This window comes from Bubalus bubalis, chromosome 16 (assembly GCF_019923935.1).
Source record: "Bubalus bubalis isolate 160015118507 breed Murrah chromosome 16, NDDB_SH_1, whole genome shotgun sequence".
In the NCBI taxonomy this organism is placed as follows: domain Eukaryota; kingdom Metazoa; phylum Chordata; class Mammalia; order Artiodactyla; family Bovidae; genus Bubalus; species Bubalus bubalis.
The window spans coordinates 572,084-598,280 of NC_059172.1; the positions used below are offsets into that span (position 1 = coordinate 572,084).

Here is a 26,197-nt window from a genome sequence, read left to right on the forward strand (position 1 = left end):
GGGCTCCTGCATTGCAGGCAGATTTTGTAGTATTTATATATTTATTCCTTCAAGGACAAATAACTATTGAATGTCTTATCTGTACCATGCAAACAGTGCTCTTCGTGAATAAAGAGATAGAAAAGGCATGGTCTCTGAACTCAAGGAGCTTTCTAGTCGACTAATGAGGAAGACAAACAAGTGCATGTTAAATGTGAATAGAATATTAGAAAGAGGTTAACTCTATAAGCAAAACCAGAGTGCCTCCACGGGTCAGATTACCAGGGAGTTAATATTCCAGGAGTTCGCCATGGTTCATTTTATAGTGCAAAAAAGGGGAGCTGAGGGAAACTGTTAGAGAGACAGATGCTATCTAGATAGAGATTTAGGGTTTTATCTTGAAAAATAGTGGGAAGTTACATTGCTGGGCCGGCCTACTCTGGTTTCAGGCCATATTCTTCTCAGACTAGGTACTCAAAACAATCTCTATGGAAAATGCCGCTGCATAATGACATTTTGTTCGTGTATGATGTCAGAGAGGTGCTAAGACGTGATACTGCTATAGGAGACATTATCTTATCCTTATCTTATTGTCCTAATTTGCATCAGTAGGATTTACTTTTATCTTACATAAATTAGATAATGAGCAGGATAAACTAATGGATTCTGGAACTTATTTCACCAGATTATATGTTTATTGCTGTCCATGGTTGTACAGTGATCTCAGCTTATTCTTTTGGCAAAAAAATATCTGCTTTTAAAAAGACAATCACAATGAAATAATATATTCATTATTTCATTCTTATAATCTAGATGTTCAAAATCATTGCTTAGTAAATTATAGTACAGAAATGTAATTCAATCTTGATTTTTAAAAATTGGACTATATTTGCTTTACGATGTGTTAGTTTCTGCTGTACAACAACGTGATTGGGCTGCGTGTATATGCTATCCCCTCCCTCTGGGGCCTCTGCCTGGCTCCCATCCCACCCCTCTCCGTCACCGCAGAGCGCTGAGCGGAGCTCCCTGGGCTGCGCAGCAGGCTCCCAGCAGCGATTCCGCGCCTGGTCGCGAATGTCTGTCAATGCTCCCCTCTCAGCCCGTCCTGTCCTCCTTCCTCCACTGTCCTGACATCTGTCCTCTAGATGTGTGAGTCTGTTCCTGTCCTGCAGTAGGTTCATCAGTGCCATTTATTTTTAGATTCCATGTATATGCATTAATGTACAATATTTGTTTTTCTCTGACTTACTTCACTCTGGGTGACAGGCTCTAGGCTCATCCACATCACTACAAATGACCCAACTTTGCTCTTTTTATGGCTGAATAACATTCCACTGTATATATGTTCCGCATCTTCTTTATCCAGTCATCTGCCAGTGGGCATTTAGGTTGCTTCCATGTCTTGGCCATTGTAAATAATGCTGCAATGAACATTGAGGTACATGTGGTCTTTTTGAATTATGGTTTTCTCAAGGTATATGCCCAGTGGTGGGATTTCTGGGTCATATGACCGTTTTTAGTTTTTTTTTTTTTTTTAAAGAACCTCCATACTGCTCTCCACAGTGGCTGTATCAATTTACCTTCCCAAGAGGAATTTACATTTACAAGAGGGTTCCCTTTTCTTCATATCTTCTCCAGCATTTATTGTCTGTAGACTTTTTGATGATGGCCATTCTGACCGGTGTGAGGTGGTATCTCATTGTAGTTTTGATTTCCATTTCTCATAATAAGCAATGTTGAGCATCTTTTCATGTGTTTGTTGGCTATCTGTATGTCTTCTTTGAAGAAATATCTGTTTAGGTCTTCCACCCATTTTTTTTTTTTTTTGACTAGGATGTTTGTTATTTTTGCTATTGAACTACATGAACTAACTGCTTGTATAGTTTGGAGATTAATCCTTTGTTTGGAAATATTTTCTCCCATTCTGAGCATTGTCTTTTAAGTCTGTTTATGGTTTTCTTGGCTGTGTAAAGGCTGTTAAGTTTAATTAGTGCCTCTTTGTTCATTTTTGTTTTTATTTTCATTATTCCAGGAGGTGGGTCAAAAGGATCTTGCTGGGATTTATGTCAAAGAGTGTTCTCCCTGTAAAGCATAGGCAGCATAAAACTCTCTAAGAGTTTTATAGTGTCTGGTCTTACGTTGAGATGTTTAATCCATTTTGAGTTTATTTTTGTGTATGGTGTTAGAAAGTGTTCTAGTTTCATTCTTTTACAAGTGGTTGACCAGATTTCCCAGCACCACTTGTTAAAGAGATTGTCTTTAATCCATTGTATATTCTTGCCTCCTTTGTCAAAGATAAGGTGTCCATATGTGCGTCTCCACCTCTTTTTATCTTTATCAAGATTACTTTGGCTACTCGGGGTCTTGTTTCCACACAAAAACTTTTTTGTTCTAATTCTGTGAAAAGTGCCAGTGGTTATTTTTTTTTAATATAATTTATTTATTTTATAATTGAAGGATAATTGCTTTACAGAATTTTGTTGTTTTCTGTCAAACTCAACATGAATCAGCCATAGGTACACATATATCCCCTCCCCCTTGAACCTCCCTCTCGTCTCCCTCCCCACCCCACCCCTTTAGGTTGATACAGAGACCCTGTTGAGTTTCCTGAGCCATAGAAAATAGACTTATGGACATCAGGAGAGGGGAGGAGAGGGTGAGATGTATGGAGAGAGTAATGTGGAAACTTACATTACCATATGAAAATAGCCAATGGGAATTTGCTGTATAGCCACTGGTTATTTGACAGAGACACGACTGAGCTATTTCCCTTTCACTTTTCACTTTCCTGCATTGGAGAAGGAAATGGCAACCCACTCCAGTGTTCTTGCCTGGAGAATCCCAGGGATGGGGGAGCCTGGTGGGCTGCCGTCTGTGGGGTCACACAGAGTCGGACAAGACTGAAGCGACTTAGGAGCAGCAGCACTTAATTTGTAGATTGCTTTGGGTAGTATAGCCATTTTTATAATGATTTTTCCAATCCAAGAACATGATATAATCTCTCCATCCTTTTGTTTCATATTTGATTTCCTTCATCATCATCTTATAGTTTTCTAAGTATGAGTCTTTTGCCTTCTTAGGTAGGTCTAATCATAGTCATTTTATTCTTCTTGTCGCAGTGGTAAATGGGATTGTCTTCCTAATTTCTCTTTCTGATATTTTGTTTCCAGTGTATAGGAATGCAAGAGGTTTCTGTGTGTTAATTTTATATCCTGCAGAATTACTAAACTTTAACTTTACTAAATTCATTGATTGGCTCTAGTAGTTTCTGGTGGCCTCTTTAGGGTTTTCTATATATAGCATCATGTCATCTGCAGAGAGTGACCGTTTTACTTCTTTTCCAATTGGATTACTTTTCTTTTTCTTCTCTGACTGCCATAGCTAGGACTTCCAAAACTACGTTGAATAACAGTGGCAAGAGTGGACTGACACCCTTGTCTTATTTCTGATCTTACAGGAAATGCTTTCAGTTTTTCACCATAGAGAACGATGCTTGCCATGGGTTTGTCATATTTGGTCTTTATTATGTCAAGGTAGGTTCCCTCTTTGCCCACTTTTCTGGAGAGTTTTTATCATAAATGGGTACTGAATTGTGTCGAAAGCTTTTTCTGCATCTATTGAGATGATCATATGGTTTTTATTTTTCAACTTGTTAATATGGTGTATCACACTGATTGACCTATGTATCTTGAAAATCCTTGCACTTCTTAGGATAAATCCCACTTGATGGTGTTAATCCTTTCAATGTGCTGTTGGATTCAGTTTCTAGTGCTTTGTTAAGTGTTTTTGCCTCTGTGTTCATCAATGGTATTACCTTGTAATTTTCTTTTTTGTGTGATATCTTTGGTTTTGGTAGCGGGCTGATGGAGGCTTTGTAGAATGAATTTGGGAGTGTTCTTCTCTCTGTAATCTTTTTGAAAAGTTCGAGAAGGATAGGTGTAAGCTCTTCTGTAAATGTTTGATAGAATTTGCCTGTGAACCCAGGTGGTCCTGGACTTTTGTTTGTTGGAAGATTTTTAGGCACAGTTTCAATTCCATTGCTTGTGATTGGTCTGCTCTTATCTTCTTTTTCTTCCTGATACAGTCTTTAGAAGGTTGTACTTTTCTAAGAATGTGTCCATTTCTCCCAGGTTGTCCATTTTGTGGGCATACAGTTGCTTGTAGTAGTCTCCTATGATCCTTTATATTTCTGTGGTATCAGCTGTTAAACTTCTCCTTTTTCCTTTCTAATTTTATTGATTTGGGCCCTCTCCACTTTTTTCTTGCATCTGGCTAAATGCTTATCAATGTCATTTATCTTTTCAAAGAACCAACTTTTCATTTCATTGATCTTTTCCATTGTTTTCCTAGTCTCTTATTTCATTTATTTTTGCTCTGATGTTTATGATTTCCATCTGCATTGAAATGCAATGCAATATCTTTTTCCATTCCCTCATTTTCACTCTGTATGTGTCCCTAGGCCTGAAGTGGGTCTCTTGTAGACAGCACATAAATGGGTCTTATTCTCGTTTCCACTGCACCAATCTGTCTTTTGGTTGGAACATTTAATCTATTTAAGGTAACTGTCAATATGCATGTTCCTATTAGACTTTTCTTAATTGTTTTGGGTTTCTTCTTGTAGGTCTTTTCCTTCTCTCGTGTTTCCCACCTAGAGAAGTTCCTTTAGCATTTGTTGGAAAGCTGGATTGGTGGTGTTGAATTCTCTTAGCTTTTGCTTATCTGTAAAGCTTTTGCTTTCTCCATTGAATATGAATAAGATCCTTGCTGGGTAATCTTGGTTGTGGATTTTCCCCTTTCATCACTTTAAATATATCATGCCATCCCCTCTGGTCTGCTGAGTTTCTGCTGAAAAATCAGCTGATAACCTATGGGGAGTCCCTTGTATGGTATTTGTTGCTTTTCTGTGGCTGCTTTAATATTTTTCATTGTATTTAATTTTTGTTTGATTAGCATTTGCCTTGACATGTTTCTCCTTGGGTTTATCCTATATGGGACTCTCTGCACTTCCAGGACTTGGGTTGACTATTTCCTTTCCCATGTTAGGGAAGTTTTTGGCCGTAACCACTTCAAGTGTTTTCTCAGACCATTTCTCTTCCTCTTCTCCTTCTGGGACCCCTATGATTCTAATGTTGGTGCAGCTGACGTTGTCCCAGGGTCTCTGAGCCTGTCCTCATTTCTGTTCGTTTTATTCTGCTCCATTACGTCTTGCAGCTCACTTATCCGTATTTTTACCTAAGCTACTCTGCTATTGGCTCTTTCTGGTGCAGTTTTCATTTCAGTTATTGTGCTGTGCATCACTGTCTGTTTGTTCTTTAGTTCTTCCAGGTCCTTGTTAACATTTCTTGTACCATCTCAATCTGTGCCTCCATTGTATTTCTGAGATCTTGGGTCATCTTTGCTAATATCACTCTGAATTCTTTTTCAGGTAGATGGCCTATTTCCTCTTCATTTATTTGCTCTTGTGGGTTTTTACCTTGCAACTCCATCTGCAACATATTTCTCTGTCCTCTAATTTTGTCTAAATTACTGTCTGTGGTCACAGTTCCTCGTGCTCCTGTTGTCTGTTCCCTCTTGGGTAAGCTTGGTCCAGGAGCTTGTGTAGTCCTCCGAGTGGGAGGGATGGTGCCTGCAGCCTGGTGGGTGGTGCTGAGTCTTTTCCCTCTGATAGGCGGGGCCACAACAGGTGTGCGTTTTCAGGTGTCTGTGAGCTTCGCACGGCTTTAGGCAGCCTGTCTGCTGACAGGCGGGGCTATGTTCCTGTCTTGCTGTTTGGTATGAGGTGTCCAGCTCTGGAGCCTGAAGCAGTGGGTGGAGCCAGGTCTTGGCATCATGATGGATACTTGCTCATGACAGGTTTGGGTACAGTGGCCACAACTGAGGTGTGTGTGTGAAGTGCCTGTGGTCCCAGAGACCAGCAAGAAGTTGCAACAAACTCTTCTCTTGTCTAATATTACTGATCCACAATATTCTTTGCATGTGTAAATTGTCTCCAGGAAGATGACCTCTCTCAATTTCGCATTAATACATTGGAGACTTCAGGAAACAAAGAAGAGGTGGCGGGGTCAGAGGTTCCAAAAGTCAGTCCTCCGAAGTGGTCCTGGATTTGTCCTTCAGTGACAGCATCCAGAAGGCAGGCAGTGGGAAGGCCTGGGGATCTTTATGAAAGGCCAGAAGCTCTCACCTAAAGGCAAGCAACTCAGAAGCGCCGTCATCCTGCAAGAGCTCAGGAATCTTCAAGGTCTCCTTTCTTTGCTGCAGACTCATGTTAACCGCGCCCCGCCCCCCCCACCAAATTATGGTGAGCATCCCCCTGAATGTCAGTGAAAAGATTGAGAAAGGAAGAGATGAAGGGAGAAGAGGTGGTGGTAGGAAGCTACTCTCTCCTTAAGTTTTGAAGGACAGTTTGCCTGGATAAAGATTTTCTGACAGTCCCCCACTCCCCCAAACATTGAAAATGTCATCTTACTGCCTCAGCATTCTGTGACTTCTGATAAAGCCAGCTATAATATTATCGAGGGTCTCTTGTACACTATAAATCATTTTTTCATTTGCTGCTTTTGAGATTTTTCTCTATTCTTGACTTTCAATCATTTCAATTTTGGTAAGACTATATGTGAATTTTTTCAAGCTTATTCCACTTGGAATCTATTGATCATCTTTAACATTTAGATTATTATTTTTTCATCAAGTTGGAAAATTTTCTGCCAGTATTTCTTCAAATATGCTTTCTGTCCCTTTTACTTTCTCTTCTGTTTGGGGGAATCTCTATTATACACATACATTCATATGTTTGATAGTGAGCTTCCCAGGTGTCTCAGTGGTAAAGCATTCACTTGCCAATGCAGGAGATGCGGGTTTGATTCCTGAGTCGGGAAGATCCCTTGGAGTAGGAAATGGCAACCCATCTCAATATTCTTGCCAGGAGAATTATGGACAGAGGAGCTGGTGGGTACAGTCCATGAGGTCACAGAGAGCTGGACGTGACAGAGCAGCTGAGCACACACGTGGCTGATGCTGGCTGATGGTTTTGAGTCTGTGTTCATTTTTCTTCATTTTTCCATCTTATGCCCCTCTTATTAAGTAATCTCTACTGACCTATCTTCACATTTTCTGATTCTTTTTTCTGCCAACTCTAGTCTGTTCTTTATTTACTTTAGTGAATTCTTCATTTATTTAGTGCTTGACCTATCTTCACATTTTCTGATTCTTTTTTCTGCCAACTCTAGTCTGTTCTTTATTTACTTTAGTGAATTCTTCATTTATTTAGTGCTTGCCCTTTTTAATTAGAGTATCTGTGTGTGTTTTTTTTTTAATAGTTTCTGTCTCATTATTCGTATCTATTTGGTGAGACATCACTTTTATCCTTTACCTCTTTAAACATCATTTTCTTTAGTTCTTTGAACATGTTTTTAACAGACGATTTACTGTCATGGACTATAAGGTCCAAAGTCTGCGCCTCATTAGGGACACTATCTGTTGGTTGCTTTTTCCCCCCTCGAATATGTGAAATAAATTTCAGAGTCTTTGCATGCTTTCTATTTTAAATGGACATTTAACATCATATGTTGTAACAAATTTTCCATTAGATTCCTCCTTTCCCATCCGGAATTCATTATTTTTGCTGTATTTTTGGTTGTTGTTTTCTTGTTCTTGCTTATTTGTTTAGTGACTTTCCTAAATTCATTTCCTACAGTTTTGATCTGGGGTCTCTGAATTCTCTATTTTTGGAAGAATTTCCTTTAAAAACTCCTTCTATGTATATGTGTAACTGACTCACTTCACTGTACACCTGAAATGAACACAACATTGTAAATCAACTATCCTGAAAAACGAGACAGAACCAATGGCTTCCTGGGTGACCTCTGGGCCAGTAGAATTTAATGCCTTCACCAAGGGGAATCTGTGTGAAAACACACACTTTAGAATTTCGGTAAGTTTAGAACAGTCTTAGCTTCCACTTTTTGCTTGTCCGGGGTTTCAGAGCCAGCCAGGATGGGTATTTCTCCTTCCCCAAGTCTTTCCTCTTAGACGTGGATAGTCTTCCACATGTACACAGTATTTTTGATCTCTAAGAATATGCTGAGGCTTCTCAAAGCTCCCTGTGAATAGTTTAAGGTGTATAGCATAATGATTAGACTTACATACATCATGAAATTATTATTGCAATGAGTTTAGTAAACATCCATTGTCTCACATACACAGAAAATTAAGGAAGTAGAAAAAAAATACTTTTCCTTGTGATGAGAACTCTCAGGATTTATTCTGTTAATGACTTTCATATATGGCATAGACCAGTGTTAATTATATGTATTTATGGATATGTCAATTATACTTCAATAAAACTGGAAGAAAAAGTTTAAATTAAAACTTTAAAAATGAGAAGAAAAAAAAAAAAAGCTCCCTGTGGTTTTCTAGTTATCAAAGATTTTCTTTTAAATTTCTGACCAAGCTTTGGTTCCTTGCAACTGAACTCACAGCTTTAGGCAGCTGCGCCGCAGTCAGTGCCCTGATATTCGTTCAGTACTTTCCTTGTGACAGGACTTTGTGTTCACTTTGTATCTACACAAATAGCCGCAACAGCCTGGGGACAGAGATTTTACAGATTGCTGTAAGTTAAGAAAATATCGACTGTGCCCAGAGAACGATGATTTTAAGAGAGCATCAGAGGATGTCAGTCCTCTCAGCTGACTGCAAGACTAGGCTTTTCCTGGCTACTGTGCCAATGAGCTGGGGATTGAGGTGGAACTGGGAATATCTCCAGGTTAACACATCACAGAGCTCTGTTTCTTGACACTCAGTGGTGTCACCGGGATAGACAATTTTCGGCTTTTACTTTGAGTTTGGTTAATGTCCACTGCATTTTGGTTAATGTCCATGGCATGATGTCCATCCCATCACTTCATGGGAAATAGATGGGGAAACAGTGGAAACAGTGTCAGTCTTTATTTTTTTGGGCTCCAAAATCACTGCAGATAGTGACTGCAGCCATGAAATTAAAAGATGCTTACTCCTTAGAAGGAAAGTTATGACCAACCTAGATAGCATATTCAAAAGCAGAGACATTACTTTGCCAACAAAGGTTCGTCTAGTCAAGGCTATGGTTTTTCCAGTGGTCATGTAGGGTGTGAGAGTTGGACTGTGAAGAAAGCTGAGCACCAAAGAATTGATGCTTTTGAACTGTGGTGTTGGAGAAGACTCTTGAGAGTCCCTTGGACTGCAAGGAGATCCAACCAGTCCATTCTGAAGGAGATCAGCCCTGGGATTTCTTTGGAAGGAATGATGCTAAAGCTGAAACTCCAGTACTTTGGCCACCTCATGCAAAGAGTTGACTAATTGGAAAAGACTCTGATGCTGGGAGGGATTGGGGGCAGGAGGAGAAGGGGACGACAGAGGATGAGATGGCTGGATGGCATCACTGACTCGATGGACGTGAGTCTGAGTGAACTCTGGGAGTTGGTGATGGACAGGGAGGCCTGGTGTGCTGCGATTCATGGGGTCACAAAGAGTTGGACACGACTGAGCGACTGAACTGATCTGAACTGAACTGAATGCCCACCCCAGGTGGCGCTAGTGGTAAAGAACCCGCCTGCCAATGCAGGAGATGTAAGAGACCCTGGTTTGATCCCTGGATTGGGAAGAGTCCCTGGAGGATGGCGTGGCAACCCACTCCAGGATTCTTGCCTGGAGAATCCCATGGACAGAGGAGCTAGGTAGGCTCAGTCCATAGGGTCACAAAGAGTCAGACACAACAGAAGTGACTTTGCAGGCACATGCATGCACTTTGAAACTATTAATTTTAGGGTCTTTTTTTTGCTGACATTTTCCTTCTTTTGGGAGAGACTCAGGGACCTTAACTTGGAGGCATATGGTTCCAGGTGGGAGAGTGAAAGCTGAGCCGTGGTTCAGATCACAGCCCATGACTGGGGGTGGGGGACGTGGGGGGAGGGCAGAATGGAAGAATGACATCATAGAGTTGCTTGTGCTACCATCCCAGAAATCAACCTGCCAGCATTAATATTTATAGTTACTCCAATTTCTTATCTTTCCATTTTACTACCCATGGACATAAAACTAAACACTATAGGAAATCAACACATTCCAGACTCTTTACAATATCTCGAACATATTTTCCATCATACAATCAAACCTTCCTAGAAATATGAAAAAGAAGAAAGGAACAGGTAATAACAGACACTGGATCATTTCAAGAAATCCAAATTCAAGTGTGATAAGCAACGTTTTAATTTACATTAAATGATTTATCATAATAGAAATTTAATTCCATGATTAACTTCATACATCTTGAATTATTTTTATGGCTAATGAAATGTAACAAAGATTTCAGTAATTGGAGTATATCTTTTTCCTTTTGATAAAGATTCAGTAGAAAATTAAAGTTCTTATATCTTAACAATCTATCCTCCAAAAATTTGGGTAGGTTTCTAGTGATTCAGAGTCAATGCTACTTCCTTATGGACTCTCATTTTGTCAAGTAAAGTCATTTTTAGAGCTGCTACCAACATTCTGACTTACCAAAGACCTTGAACGCCTCCTCTCAAACAGTACTGTAAAGATTCCTGACAGCAAAAACTGGAAACAAAAATCACATTTATTAATACCCTGTCATTACATCTCCATGTAATAAACTTAAAAAGCAAGAGAATTCTGGAATGCCATAACATGAAGAGTATCATATTCAGCCTTTTGTGGGACCATTGAGAACATCATGGACCCCTTAAGGTGAATTTATGTGGCAAAAAGACTGTCAAATTTTACTTAGTTTTTTTCAATCACAATTTATTGAGCCCATGAGGTGAATTACAAGAAAATGCATCTAGTTGATGAACTTACTGCTAAACATGCTAACCTTGGTGATATCACAGGCAAGTACTTTAAATATAATGCTGAAATATTTTATTAATAGAAAACATCACATTTACGAAGTATTTGATTCACTATATTCAAATGCAAGAATTCCATAATGTCTTCATTGAGTAGCTTGTTCTGTGACTTTCCATCGATCCTAAAACTTGTTAGAAAGGTGGCATTTATGGTGCATCAGAAATTTATTTTTTCCACTGGTGCAACTTTAATGTATGCATGGAAACTTTCGACAGCGTTTAAAGAATAACTATTCAGTTAGTAGTGAAGGAAAAGGAATATTTGTCCCCCCCAAATGGCACCACTGACATGCCAGTGCATGCGTGCCCTCACTGCACACGCGTGCACTCACTGTCTGATGCAGTCGGGTCTGACCACGCACTCTAGTCTGCCTGGCTCCTCCGTCCATGGAATTCTCCAGCAATAACACTGGAGGGGGTTGCCAGCTCCTACTCCATGGGATCTTCCTGCCCCCGGGATCAAATCCACATCGCCCGTGTCTCCCGCATTGGCAGCTGGATTCTTTACCAGTGAGTCACCTGGGAAGCCCAACATGTCAGTACTAAAGAGCCTTTTGGGGTCAGAAGGGTATGAGTTTGAATTCTTTGAACTGTGCTTTCTATGACACTCAAGAGAAATTATGTGGCTTGTCATTAAGTCTTTCCTTTTTCATTGGTAAAGTGAGAATAGTATTTTCTAACTCGTGTTACTAAGTGGTTATTGTACCAGTTATATATGAAGTAATCTGCTGAATTATTTGTAGTCAACTTGGTCCTACAGTGTTCACCTATGACTCAGAACTACGTTTTCCAGAATTAATTTCTGTTATTTTCAGTTACAATAGTGTAAGAGAAAATCTCAAGAAATCTTTGGAGGGTATAGAAGGGAAGCAGAAACTGTAACTTTCAGAAGATCATAGTGATCAGACACGGCAGCCATGGCCTCTTTTTCCTCCCTCTCCTCTGTTACATTTTCATGTTATCTTCCAGAGAAAGCAATTTCTAGATCGATCCATGATCTCCCCTTTGCAACCCCATTCTGGTTCAAGGTTTAATTACAGAGCTTCAGGATTTAATTACATACAATCTGCCTGCAATGCAAGAGACCCTGGCTCGATTCCTGGGTGGGGAAGATCTGCTGGGGAAGGGATAGGCTACCCACTCCAGTATTCTGACCTGGAGAATTCCATGGACTGTACAGTCCATGGGGTTGCAAAGTGTCGGACACGACTGAGCAACTTTCACTTTCAACTTGTCCATTCATGCTGGTGCCTTGTGAAAGTGAGTGTTCGTCGCTCAGTTGTGTCTGACTCTGTGACTCCATGGACTGTAGCCCACCAGGCTCCTCTGTGCATGGAATTCTCCAGGCAAGAATACTGGAGTGGGTTGCCATTTCCTTCTCCAGGGGATCTTCTCAACCAGGGATCAAGCCCAGGTCTTCTGCAGGCAGATTCTTTACTGTCTGAGCCACCGAGGAGCTGGTGCCCTAGGCAGGAAGCAGTTAGTGATCTTTTTTTTTATGATCCTCTAACCTTTCTTTCCACATCTCTTCCTACATTTACAAAGGTTCCAATTCTTATTCTAGTTTCTATATTCCCATAAATATTATGGTAGCCCATTTTTCTTTACAAAACCCTGCACTGAAATAAGTACCTTATAATAAGCCCCCACATTTGGACAAATGGTAGATAGTATTAATTTTTATTTCTGTTACGTTTCTAAATCCACATACCTTCCTCAGGATTCTTTCTAGTATTTTGAAATGGGTGCTACCTTTGTCTTCCAGCTACTCATCTTAGCCATTCTACACACAGCAAGAGAACACTCTGTCCTCCCTCCATCTGAGGTGCTCATTCCAAAGTGTCTCCCAGAAAATAAAAAATACAAAAAAGTCATCAAGAAAGAAAACAAGCACTAGAGCAGTGTTTTCTTTTTAAATCTCTGGCAAAATCAGACTCATAAAGGAAATGATTGTAGCTATTTATCATGTGTTGCCGAGGCTGCTTCTGAAGGACTGAAGCATGTATGTGCATTCTCTCTTGTAGCTCTATTTCTGATCGATGAGAAATTAAGACATCGAAAGGGTATCTGAGCAATAGTGAATGCCAACTGATTTATAGGTAGATAATCAACTGCTTCAAAGGTGTTGATTCCCAGTTTAGTGGGGGCTCTGAAGGAGGGCTTATGGCATGGAGACCAGTTAATGGGATGCGGTATGGCAACAGGAAAACCTTGATTTTATGGGACATAATTGACTTATGGCATTTCTGTTTCCTCTGTTAGTACATTTGTCAGGTAAGGACTAGTGATATGTAGAATAGTTGGGGGACACCTTAAATAGGTGGGCTTAAGACGGTCTCGAAAGAGAGACGTCAATGCTGAGATAACAGTAACCTGAAGTCCTGAAGGCTAGAGGAGTTTTCCAGGGAGAGGAATAAAAACACTTACAGAGGAGAAATCTTTACTGGTTTAAGGAACAGAACAAAGACCAGTATGCCTGGAACGTTAAGGGGATCATCACTCCTATCAGACTGCTCTAGGATCAACTGTTATCTTGCAGAAAGTATGCTGTTTATTTTCTTTCTAATGCTAACATTTAGAGATTTTAAACTAATTGCTTTCTTGTTAACTTTTGTCTCCTCAACTGAGAGAGTGAGATCTATGAAAGTGCGGTTGTTGGTTTTTTGCCAAGTCGTGACCAACTCTTTGTGACCCCATGAAATACAGCACACCAGGCTCCTCTGTCTTTCACCATCTCCCAGAGTTTGCTCAAACTCATGTCCATCGAGTCGGTGATGCCATCCAACCATCTCATCCTCTGTCATCCCCTTCTCCTCCTGCCTTCAATCTTTCCCAGCATCAGGGTATTTCCCAATGAGTCATCTCTTCACATCAGGTGGCCAAAGTGTTGGAGCTTTAGCCTCAGCATCAGTCCTTCCAGTGAATATTCAGGGTTGATTTCCTTTAGGATTGAGTGGTTTAATCTCCTTGTAGTCCAAGGAATTCTCAAGAGTCTTCTCCAGGACCACAGTTCAAAAGCATCAATTCTTTGGCACTCTGCCTTCTTTATGGTCCAGCTCTCACATCCATACATGACTACTGGAAAAACCATAGCTTTGAGTATACGGACCTTTGTCAGCAAAGTGATATCTGTGCTTTTTAGTATGCTGTCTAGGTTTGTCATAGCTTTCTTTTCAAGGAGCAAGCATCTTTTAATTTCATGGCTGCAGTCATCGTCCACAGTGATTTTGGAGCCCAAGAAAATAAAATCTGCCACTGTTTCCACTTTTCCCCCATCTATTTGCCATGAAGTGATGGGACTAGATGCCATGATCTTAGTATTTTGAGTGTTGAGTTTCAAGCCAGCTTTTTCACTCTCCTTTTTCATCATCCTCAAGAGGCTTTTTAGTTCCTCTTCACTTTCTGCCATTATGGTGGTATCCTTGATAGCTCAGTTGGTAAAGAATCCACCTGCGATGCAGGAGACTCTGGTTTGATTCCTGGGTTGGGAAGATCCCCTGGAGAAGGGATAGGCTACCCACTCCAGTATTCTTGGGCTTCCCTTGTGGCTCAGCTGGTAAAGAATCCTCCTGCATTGTGGGAGATCTGGGTTCAATCCCTGGGTTGGGAAGATCTCCTGGAGAAGGGAAAGGCTACCCATTCCAGTATTCTGGCCTGGAGAATTCCATGGGCTACACGGGGTCTCAAAGAGTGGGACACAACTGAGAAACTTTCACTTTTCATCTATGAAAGCAGAGGTACCTTTTATCTTACTTCAACTCAGGTGTGTGTCTTGTTCATTGTTTTATTCAAGTCCCTAGAACAGGTCTTACAAATCGTGGCTGTCCAGTATGTTTCTTTACTGAATGAGTGAAAATATAATTTAAGCAATGTAATTCATTTTAAAAATGAAGTCAAACAGTCAAGTGAAAGCACTTTCAATAGATGCCATGTCTCTGATTCACTCTTCAGAGTTCATCTTCAGCTAGTTCCCAGATGATAGAGACCGTGACACGCAGCACCCTGTGAAACAGCAATCAAGATCCCTTCAGGTTCATTTGGTGTGTGTGTAGATTACACCCTGATTCCAAAATTTATATGGTCAGGTGATACAAGGATAGCCAAGATAATCCTGAAGAAGAACAAGATGACCTGTACTGATATTAAAACTTATTTAAAGACAGTGTAGTGAAGACACTGTGATATCATCACAATTAGAGAAAAATAGGTTCAGAAATGGATTCAGCCCTATGTGGACATTTGATTTACAGAAGCAAAAGAATCTTCTTCCCAATAAGTGAAACTTGAAAATTCATACTCTCTAAAAATAAAGTTTGATCCCTAATGTATATCATAAAAAAAATAAATTCAAGGTAAACTGGAAATCCAAATGTAAAAAGGTAAAACAGTTTAGATTCTAGTACATAATATAAAAATAACTTCCGAATCTAAAAGCATAAAAAATTTATTAAATTAGGTATAAAAAGTACTACCTATAGAGGGAAAATTATCATAGTGGGTAACACTGAAATTAATAAATTATTTAATTGAAAGACATCCTTAAGCCACAGAGTGGAAATGACGATTAGAATACATAAACTGATAAAGAGTTTGTGTCCAGAATATATAAAGAATTACAGCAAATAAGTACAAGACAGAGAGAAAACCCAATTAAAAAATGTGAAGAAACTTGTATAGGTACTTTTAAAAGAGGATGTCAAAATAGACAATAAAACACTTCTCTACCTCATTAGTTAGCAATGCAAGCTAAAACTACAAGTTTAAAAGCACTAACCAGAAAGGATAAAATGAGGAAAACCGAAATACAAAGCCCTGCTGAGGGCACGTGTGCTCGTGTGCTCAGCAGCTCAGTTGCATCCCCTCAGTGTGACCCTGTGGACTGCGGCCTGCCAGGCACCTCTGTCCACGGAAGTTTCCAGGCAAGGATCCTGGAGTCGGTTGCCGTTTCCTCCTGCAGGGGATCTTCCTGACCCAGGGATCAAACCCGCATCTCCTGCGTCCCCTGCACCGCAGGTGGATTCTCTACCACGGAGTCATGGAGGGAAGCCCTGAGACTGAGGAAGCCCGCAGAGGATACAGAATGACAGTAATTTACTGCCTGCTGAAAAGGACGTAAATTGGTAAAACTACCTGGGAAAAGTTTAGCATTAAATACTAACGTTGAGTATGTGTGTAGACCTAAGACGCTGCAATTTTGCTTTTGTATATATACCTAAAGTGATACCTGCACACATGCAGCTGGAGGCGTATGCAAGGGAGTCACTAACAGCCCGCACCGGGAGTTCTGTGATGCTTCAAACTGGAAGCGACCCAAATGGCCATTCATTAGCTTATATAAGCCACAGCAGATGAATGCAATGAAATATTAATCAGCAATCATAATGCATGAACTGCAGCTATATCACAGCTATATCAATAACAAGGCTGGAGCTCACAATCATAAGTTAAGCAAAGCAGCCAAATACAAAATAATACATACTGTGTGATTCTACTTACATAAAGTTTAAAACAGCATAAGAGTGATGTATGATATTAGAAGTCAGGTTAATGGTTAAGATAGGAGGGAGAGGTTATTGATCGGAAGGGACATGAGAGGAATTTCTAAAGTGCTGGAATTTTTTTTATCTGACTTGGGTGTGAAAGTGAAAAGTGAAGTGAGTAAAGCTACAGAACTAAAAAGAAAGAAAGAAAGAAGTTGGGTAGGGTGAGACAAAATGGAATTTCCGGTACCAAAGGGAAATGGGTTATTGTTTTAAACCGAATGGTTCAGGTAGGCCTCATTGAAAAAGTTATTGCTGATAATCGATTATTATAGTGGGTTGGCCAAAAAGTTCATTTGGGTTTTTCCATAAAACCTGATGAACGTTTTGTCTCACCCTACCCAACATTTTCTTTCTTTCCTTCTATAGCTTCATTATCTTCTAACACTCGACTCCTGGCTAGAATAAAGCTCTGAAAGGGCTGGGATCTTTGCTTTGTTCACTGATGCATTTCATACACCTGGAACAGATACGTGATACACAGTATTAGTATGTATTGGTTGAATGACCAAATTTCAAATGTATTATTATCACTCAGCATTTTGTGGGGATAATAGCATATCACTCACCATACTATCAGACATAAAATTTACTTTAGAAACTTCTGTTCAAGTCCACCAAAGGCTTCTTGGACAGTAAAACAAAATATTTCATTTTTATTTCCCAGTACAAATTCTATATATTCCACTATTTCCATGGCAATAATGTTCTCTCATTGTTGGCCCCACTGGAAAAAATAAACGCCCTGTGAGCGGTGGAACAATCACTACCATTTCCTGTTTTCCCAAAATGTCCCTTGTGCAACTTACCACTATTTCCCCCATCCAAGAGCATGTAAAAAGCGGATCTTTAACGAAACAGACTCTCGTTATAGAAGAATTTTACTGGTATGATCTAGGTTTGTTCTCCACACTGATATACGCTTTTCCACTAGATATAAGGACAAACCCCTTGAAAGCACTGATTGAGCATTTTCAGTCTGGAGCACTGCCTCTGGTTGCGACACAGCTCAGAAACAACCATCAAATGAACACATTAATAAGGAACAATAAGGGAGGAGGAGGTTATTTACTCACAAAAGCTGCTGCCCAAAACGGGAATCCTGACAGTGCTGCAACAGGAAGATATACTTTCTGAAATGCTAGAATTTGTGTGACTAACAGATATGTCCAGAGCACTCCCAGGGCGTGAACAAACAGACCAGTCATTATCTGCAAGGCCTGAGGGAAAAGAACACCACTACTTACTTCTATTCCAGTCCAACCTTTCAAAGGAACACACATCAAGAAAACGCCCAGGTAGAGAGGGAGAGTGACCACCTAACGTAATTTTAGGATTTTCAACGTTTAACTCAGATGAGGAGGGTTTGTTAATATTTCAGAGCAGTTTGCAGATACAGTTCCTATATACATGTCCAATAAAATTGTACTAAGAGCCTGTTTATCTGCTGCATTCGAGAGGCTGTAGGGCACGAGCCTTGGAGCCCTGAACGTGCTGATCTCAACACTCCTCAGTCCCTGAATGTGGTCAGTGCTCCTCACCCGCAGAGGCAGCTCGTCGGTTTTACAGGCCAGACTTGGACACGACTAAAGCGACTTGACCTGGCGCTGCTGACCTTACCTGCCTTTCGCTCATGGTCCAAACATTGGGACTTGGACTTTGATTCCTTGTTTTGCCCACCCATCATGCCCGCTTTTGATGGTGGTTGTCAGAGTCCTGGGTCCTGTATAAAGAAGAGCTAAAGAAAGAGCGAACCCTTGGGTTACCTGGTTTTCTACAGCTCTTCCAGGTGCCTGTTACCTGCTGTGGGGATTGTGGATGACTTCTGCCCACTGAAGTCAGGCTAAGAATGACAGCTTCAGAGCCACAGGAGAAGGGCGAATCTAAGCTTGCTATGTAGGGCCCCTAACATCTCGCTGGAGGGCCTTTCAGTTGGTTTTCAGACACATGTTTCTCAGCTGTGCCTGCTTCTACCACAGCTGAATAAGCCACCCCTCCCTGCTCCTGTTCATCCACCAAACATAGGAATTCAGCTTGAAAAAAAAAACTAAAGGAGTTATACTGGCATTCAGAACCTAAAATCTCTTGCCTTACTATATCTCATATTTTTTTAAATAATTTCATTTCTTTCTTTTTTTTTTGGCCACACCTGTGTGGCATGAAGACTCTTAGTTCTGCAACCAGGGACCAAACCTGTGCCACCTGCATTGGGGGAACACAGAGGCTTAAACGCTAGATCGCCAGGAGTCTGTGCAACTCATATTTCCAGAATGTCTGGGTAAACTGATATCCTTTTCCTCAGAAAACATCCCCTTAAGCAGGATGACTTCAGCTTGAAGTCTGCAGTAGGCTTCTGTTCTGGTCATGTGATGATGAGCAGACCTAAGAAGCGGCTGCCCCTCACCTGGAGGGTGGTACTCTGACAGCTTCCCGACACGAGGCCATGCATTTAGCGGCACTTCCGGCAGGCTGCAGCAGAAGGAAGAGGCAAGGGGACACTGCATTCGACAGGACTTTTCCCACTACTGCAGTGGCAAAGAGTTTTAGCTCCTTGCTGAAGCTGGAATACACTGACGTTTTCTAAAGTCTGAGTTTAGAAGATCGAAGAATTAAAAAAAACAACACTTTCATTTCCAACTAATTATAGATTGCAAAAATAGTACAGAGAGGTCCTGTGTGTGCTGAACCTGGAGGCTCCCAACGGTTGCATCACTGCCTTCCAGAACCAGAATGCGGAGACGGCTTGGCTCGGTGTGTGCTTACAGAGCTGCGCCATTGTGTCACATACGCTTTTCTGTCTCCCACCACCATAATCACGAAGCAGAACTTTTATATTACTACAAAGGTATCCTTCATCCCACACCCCTATAATCACTCTCCTTCCAACTTCCTTAACATCTGGAAGTCACTAGTACGTTTTCCATCTCCACACTTGTGTCATTCTGAGAATGTGACATAAACTGAATAATTCAGCATGTAACTTTCGAGACTGATTTTTTCCATTCAGCTCAATGCCCTTGCAATCCATCTAAGTTGTTGTGGGTCTCAATGCATTTTCTTTCCTCCATGATATGGATGACTATAGTTTATTCAGTTATTCACCTACTGAGGTGATTTCCACTTCGATAATCTCCACATTGGGGGCTCCTACAGATAAAACCATTGTCTTCTTCTTCTGTACTGTCTTTGGTTGTCGCATCAGAGTCATACTGGCCTCTTCAAGTAATTCAAGAACTGCTCCCTCCTCTTCTGTTTTCTGAAAAAGATTATGAAGAACCAAGAAGCGTTCCCTCCTCTTCTGTTTTCTGAAAAAGATTGTGAAGAACTGGTGTTAAGCATTCTTAAAATATTTGGCAGAATTCTTTGGTGAAATATCCAGGCCTGGCAATTTCTTTTTTAAGAGTTTTAAAATTACAAATTCAAGAGCATTTTATGTCTTTCCATTTCTCTGTATCATTTTCAGTTTCTTTTATCAACATTTATCAACACAGTTTTCAGAGTATAGGTCTTTCACCTTCTTGGTTAAGTTTATTCCTAGATATTCTTTTTGATGTAATTTTCTTCCTTTCTTTTTTTGATTGTTCATTATTAATGCACAAAAAAAGAATTAGATTTATGTATATTAATCTTGTATCCCGCAACTTTACTGAAATCATTTAGTATTTTTAATAGTTTTTGGGTGCAGATTTAGGGTTTTCTCTGTATAGCATCATGCCATCTGCAAATAGTGAGTTTTACTTCTTCCTTTCCAACTTGGGTGCATTTTCTTTCTTTTTCTTGACTGATTTCTGTGGCTAGGACCTCCAATACCATGTTAAATAGAAGTGGTAAAAATGGATATTCTTGTCTTATTCCTGATTTTAGATGATAAGCTTTTAGCTTTTCACCATCACGTATGATGTTAGCTGTGGCTTTGTCAAGAATGGCCATTATGTTCAGTTATGTTCCCTTTATACCCATTTTGATAAATTTTTATCATGAACTGGTGTTAAATGTTGTTAAATGCTTCTTCTATGTATATTGAAATATCATGTGATTTTTATCCTTTTTAAAATTGCAGTGTATCGTATTGGTTGATTTGCAGATATTGAACCATCCTTGCCTCCCTGGAGTACGTCCTACTTCATCCCAGTACATCCTACGTCCCACAACCGTGCTCTCTCCTTGGCAGCAGCGGCCTCTGCCCTAGTGCGGAGCAGTGCAAGAGGGGTCAGAGTGGGGTGCTTGGCTTAGATCAGCATGTACACTGGGGCAGCTGTGGGATGCCAGTCAGGGTCCCAGGCAGCTTCAACATGCTTGGTCTGCCTTGTTCCATGATTAAGTAAGCATGTGAACACCCTTTACGAGCAGAGTGGAGGTTTTTCTTGGCTCTACTGCCAGTCTGGAGCTGGTTTTCAAACGTGTTAAGGGAACTTGCCCTGCTTGGGTTGGCTCCCGGTTTGGAGTGCCCGACTCGTGGTTTCAGTTGTTCATTTCCCAGAGAGGGTCTCTGAGCCTGTGTGATCCCTCTCTCTCTGTGCCGGCCTCCTAGAGATGTGGATCCTGACCTGCCCTCTTCTCGTCCCTTCAAACCTGACTTTGTATGCTTCTCCCTATAGCCTTGGCTATATAGGAGTTTTTCTGCCAGTTTCAGTTTGCTTTTGGTGAGAAGTACTCCACATGTAGATGTATTTTTGATGTGGTTGTTGGGGGCCAAGAGCTGCATGTGCTTCTGCTCTGCCATCTGGATCTCCTCTCACACAGAATAATTTTTATTGTTATACTTAAAGTTTATTGATTCTTTTCTATGCCCTGTCCATACCCTTGTTGAACTCATCCAGTGAGTTTTTTTTCCAGTCATTGCATTTTTCAGTTATAAAATTTCCATTTGTTTTCTCTATTTCTTCTATTTCTTTTCTTTGAATTTTTATCTATAAACTTGTTTTTAAGTATGTTCATAATTGCTTGTTGTTACATTTTTCTAACAGCTACTTAAAAACTCTTATCAGATAATTCTAACAACAGTGTAATTCTGGTATTTGCATCTATTCATTGTCTTTTCTCATGCAGGTTGAGATTTTCCTGGTTATTTTTTGGATGAGTGATTTTCAGTTGTACCATGGACACCACTTTGCAAATTAAGGTCTATACAGTCAAAGTTATGGTTTTTCTAGTAGTCATGTACAGATGGGAGTTGGACCATAAAGAAGGCTGAGCACTGAAGAATTGATACTTTTGAATTGTTGTGTTGGAGAAGACTCTTGAGAGTCCCTTGGACTGCAAGGAGATCAAACCATTCAATCTTAAAGGAAATCACCCCTGAATATTCATTGGAAGGACTGATGCTGAAGTTGAAGGTCCAATACTTTGGCCACCTGATGTGAAGAGATGACTAAATGGAAAAGACCCTGATGCTGGGAAAGACTGAAGGCAAAAGAAGGGAGTTGCAGAGGATGAGATGATTAGATGGCATCACTGACTCAATGGACATGAATTTGAGCAAACTCTGGGAGATAGTGGAGGACAGTGGAGCCTGGCGTGCTGCAGTCCATGGGGTTGCAAACAGTCAGACACAGCTTGCTGCTGCTGCTGCTAAGTGGCTTCAGTCGTGTCCGAGTCTGTGCGACCCCATATGGCAGCCACCAGGCTCCCCCGACCCTGGGATTCTCCAGGCAAGGACGCTGGAGTGGGTGCCATTGCCATCTCCAGCAGACGCATCTGAGCAACTGAACGACAACCCGGCTGAGAAAATAGGCTCTCCTTGTTTTTGTTTGTTTGTTTGTTTTTGTCTGTGCTTAATGGTGTTTTTGGGTTACAGGCTTCTTGAGCACCCAGTTCTGGAGATTTGAAGAAAAACAAACAAATAAAATGCCGCAGAAAACTCACCACCATGTTATTCTTTGGGTTTCAAGGTCCCTAGCTCTTCTGCCTCCTGTGAATCTTTCAGTCTTCTTTGTCCAAAGTTTTAGCTGTAACTAGTGGCAGGAATAGAGAAAAGTCTATCTACTTCACCTTGTCCGAAACTGGAAAGTAGAATTAAATGCGATCTAAACTCTTAGGTAATGGTAGCTCTCATTAGCAGGACAGTAACGTGACCAGTAACAGATGTATTCTCAGAAACACTTTATTCCTTCTCAATAACCATATCAGATTGCAGAAAAGGGGGTTAGGGATCTAGATCTTAACATCATAAAACTGGGCCTGAGGAGTGGAAACTTGCGTTCCTTGTCTGCTTTACGCAAGGCTCTTAGTACAATTCTTGTTGAGGTCAGGTAGATCTTCAATAAGGGAAGGCGATAATAGAACTGAGGTGTCAGAAACATTGCTGGACCAAGCTTTAGTCCTGTTGGTTTAATTCCTAGTCTGGTTCCATAATCCAAAAATGTGGGTGGCTAATGAAAAAGGATGTAACCTGCTGGGTTTGATGAGCTGATTGAGATAACAGTGCCATGTCTATAGGATAATTTCGAGAACATAGTGCCGTTATGCTCCGTGCCCACGATGCCAGACGCTCTGCGGATCTTCCTGAATCCTGTCCCCACAACCTGACCATTTCATCTGGGGCCACTGTCATCATCGGCTCAGCTGCAAATACTTTATAGATGCCAAAAGGGGATTTTATGCCTAGTTCCAGGCTCAGAGTATATTTCTTGGGAGTATGACTAGCTTGCAGTGGTTTGGGGTTATTTAAATACAGTCGATAGATTCATAATTTTTGCTTTATTTAACTTTAATATAGTTGGTACTTTCCAGTGGCATGTGGAGAATGCAGATATTACCACATAATCATTTCAGGACACTCTCATTACCTCTCTTTCACTTGGGGAGTTCATAATGGAGGTGCTTAGAGTCCTCTCCTTTTACATTTAGATTCATGCTGCTGCTTGACAGAAAACAACAAATTCTATAAAGCAATTATCCTTCAATTAAAAATAAATAAATTTAAAAAAGAAATTGCAACATTTCAGTCATTTGCTTAAGTAGCCTTTAGTTCTTACCCCCAACATCCTTGCTTCCTGTCTTATCCACAAATGACTTCCTGGCATTTTTCACTAGGATACAAGAGAGAAATGAGAAGATAAATGCTTCTTTTCTATAGGAAAATACAGAGACAAATAAGTACTAATTATGTCCTTGAGGAAGATGCTTAAAATTGAGGGAAATTTAACCGTACAGCTGCTCATTTTTCACTGTTTCATAATTCCCTGAGAGATGTTTTTCATCAAACCACCAATATCACTATCTTGAAAAATCCAATAATTAGTTCTCAAATACTTTGTTCATTTAACAACCTTCAACAGGACTGTGTGTTAGTTGTTTAGTTGTGTCCAACTCTTTGCAACCCTATGGACTATGGCCCACCAGGCTCCTCTGTCCATGGAATTCTACAGGCAAGAATACTGGCGTGAGCTGCCATTCCCTTCTCCAGGGGATCTTGCCAACCCAGGGATTGAACCTGCGTCTCCTGCATTGCTGGCAGATTCTTTACAGTGTGAGCCACCAGGGAAACCCAAGTAGGATTGTAAAAAACAGTTTATGGTGGTTGCTCCAACCCATCAGTCCCTCTAGATATTACCCACGTCCCCACATTTACAGGGTCAAAAAAGTTGGATTTTTTGTCTTGCTGAGTTTCTCATGGCACCTGGTTCACTTCTTGCCTTTAGATTATGTAATCATATCTGTTCATACAATACAATAAATGAACACATTTACCTTCGTTTTGCTAAAGCTAGTAAGATTTTTTTTTTCTTGCAACCAAATTGTCTTTTTTTAAAAATCACCTTGTTCTCTAATTTTTCTCACATGGCAATCTACTCTCACAATCTAATCTCCCGAATCTCCAACATCTGGCACCTTTTCTCCCCCTTCAACCTCTTTATTTTATAGCCATATCAGAAATATAAGACTTTGTCTTTAAATTCTTCACTAATAAACTTTTCCTTCCATTTACACGAACTCTTAAGGTTTGAGTTCTCTTAGCTGGCCTGCTGAAGCCTGAAACCGAGAAGAGGTAGAAAAGTATAGCAGAAAGAGCCAAATTTGAGTTCAAATCTTGTCCTTACCCATATCCTTTATTCTTTCACAGGGGGATTCCTCAGCAGCAAAACCCCTCTAGGATTGTGCAGGGGGTCAAATAAGACTGACTGGTACGAAACGGAAACTCAAGAAGACCTTGCGTCGGGAATGCCCGCCCTGGGCATGGTCTACACCAACCGTGGGTCCCTGCTCACTGCATCACAGGGCGAGCCAGAGGGCCGCGATCTCGGAGGCGGAGCCCTTCGTTCCGGACCTAGGAGCCCGGGCGGCAGCACTGGCCCAGCGGGTCCTGCCTCCTCGGCCGGGCCCCGCCTCCCCCTCGCGCGGCTCCAACGCAGCAGTTGTGGCCGAGAGGGCGGCTTCCGGCGGCTGCGCGAGGGCCCACGGAGACGCGTGCGCGGTGCGGCCTCGCCGGGATGCAGAGTCTGCAGGTTCCCGGGACAGGATGAGGATGAGATGGAGGGGCAGAGGAGAAGGGAATGGCAGCGCACTCCAGACCTCTTGCCTGGAGGATCCCATGGACGGAGAAGCCTGGCGGGCCGCGGTCCATGGGGTCGCAGAGAGTCGGACACTACTGAAGTGACTAAGCACGCACGTAGGCGGTTAACAGAGACAAAGCCTTGGCTGCCTGTGCCGGCATCACACTCTGCGTTTGTGAGCATCGCAGTCTGGGCCACGCCTGATTATTCCCTGGCTGCTTCAGCAGAGACGTCTCCATCAAACACACGTCTCCTCTCCCTCTTCTGCTAGGTTTGTATTGGCAACAGTCTTTCTGCTTTTAATCTTCACAGGGTGTACCGGGAAGAGAACTGCTCAGCAAAGCTGGGTTCTAGGTTTTATTAGACGCATGGGTGCTTCAGCAAAATATTTATTTTTCCTGTTCCTTCGGTTGTTTTTCTGTACAATGAAATATATTTTCTGTGTACCTCCCGTGTTCACACTAAGTCCTCTGAGAACTGAAATCGGGTTATACAAGTTTAAAATATGCTGTAAATAGGTCCCAACAACTAATATATTAGAATCCTAGCTTGAGAGCCATCTCCATGATGCCATGATACTGGGTACCATCAGTTCAGTCCAGTTGCTCAGTCGTGTCTGACTCTTTCTCACCCCATGGACTGTGGGCCTCTCTGTGTATCACCAATTCCTGGAGCTTGCTCAAACTCATGTCCATTGAGTCTGTGTTACCACCCAACCATCTCATCCTCTGTCGTCCCCTTCTCCTCTTACCTTCAGTCTTTCCCAGCATCAGGGTATTTCCCAATGAGTCACCTCTTTGCATCAGGTGGCCAAAGTATTGGAGTTTCAGCTTCAGCATCAGTCCTTCCAATGAATATTCAGAACTGATTTCCATTAGGATTGACTGTTTTGATCTCCTTGGAGTCCAAGGAACTCTCAAGAGTCTTCTCTAACACCACAGTTCAAAAGCATCGATTCTTTGGTGCTCAGCTTTCTTTATGGTCCAACTCTCACATCCATACATGACTACTGGAAAAACCATAGCTTTGACTAGATGGACCTTTGTTGGCAAAGTAATGTCTCTGCTTTTTAATATGCTAAGTTGGTCATAACTTTTCTACTAACAAGATGGTACCATAGAGAACTTAAAAAAAAAAAAAACAAAAACAAAAACTCAGCACCCTGTAAAGGCCATAGTAGAAATGAATAAATGAACCAAAATGTTTTCTGTTCAAACTCCCTCAGTTTATGCTGAGCTCCAGCTTAAGAATATAAATGATTTGCTTTGATGGCTAACTAAAG

General features: G+C 41.1%; 1 long non-coding RNA gene across 1 annotated transcript in view; it reads right to left on the reverse strand.

The window, feature by feature from the left end:
- Positions 1 to 24,600, reverse strand: part of LOC102398218 — a 36,347-nt gene extending 11,747 nt beyond the window's left edge. The window contains exons 1-4 of the long non-coding RNA XR_003103833.2: positions 24,463 to 24,600; positions 23,398 to 23,451; positions 17,497 to 17,640; positions 10,513 to 10,569 (exon numbers count right to left, since the gene is read on the reverse strand). This is a non-coding gene — a long non-coding RNA (uncharacterized LOC102398218). The remainder of the gene's footprint in view (positions 1 to 10,512; positions 10,570 to 17,496; positions 17,641 to 23,397; positions 23,452 to 24,462) is intronic.
- Between the last annotated feature and the right edge of the window lie 1,597 nt (positions 24,601 to 26,197).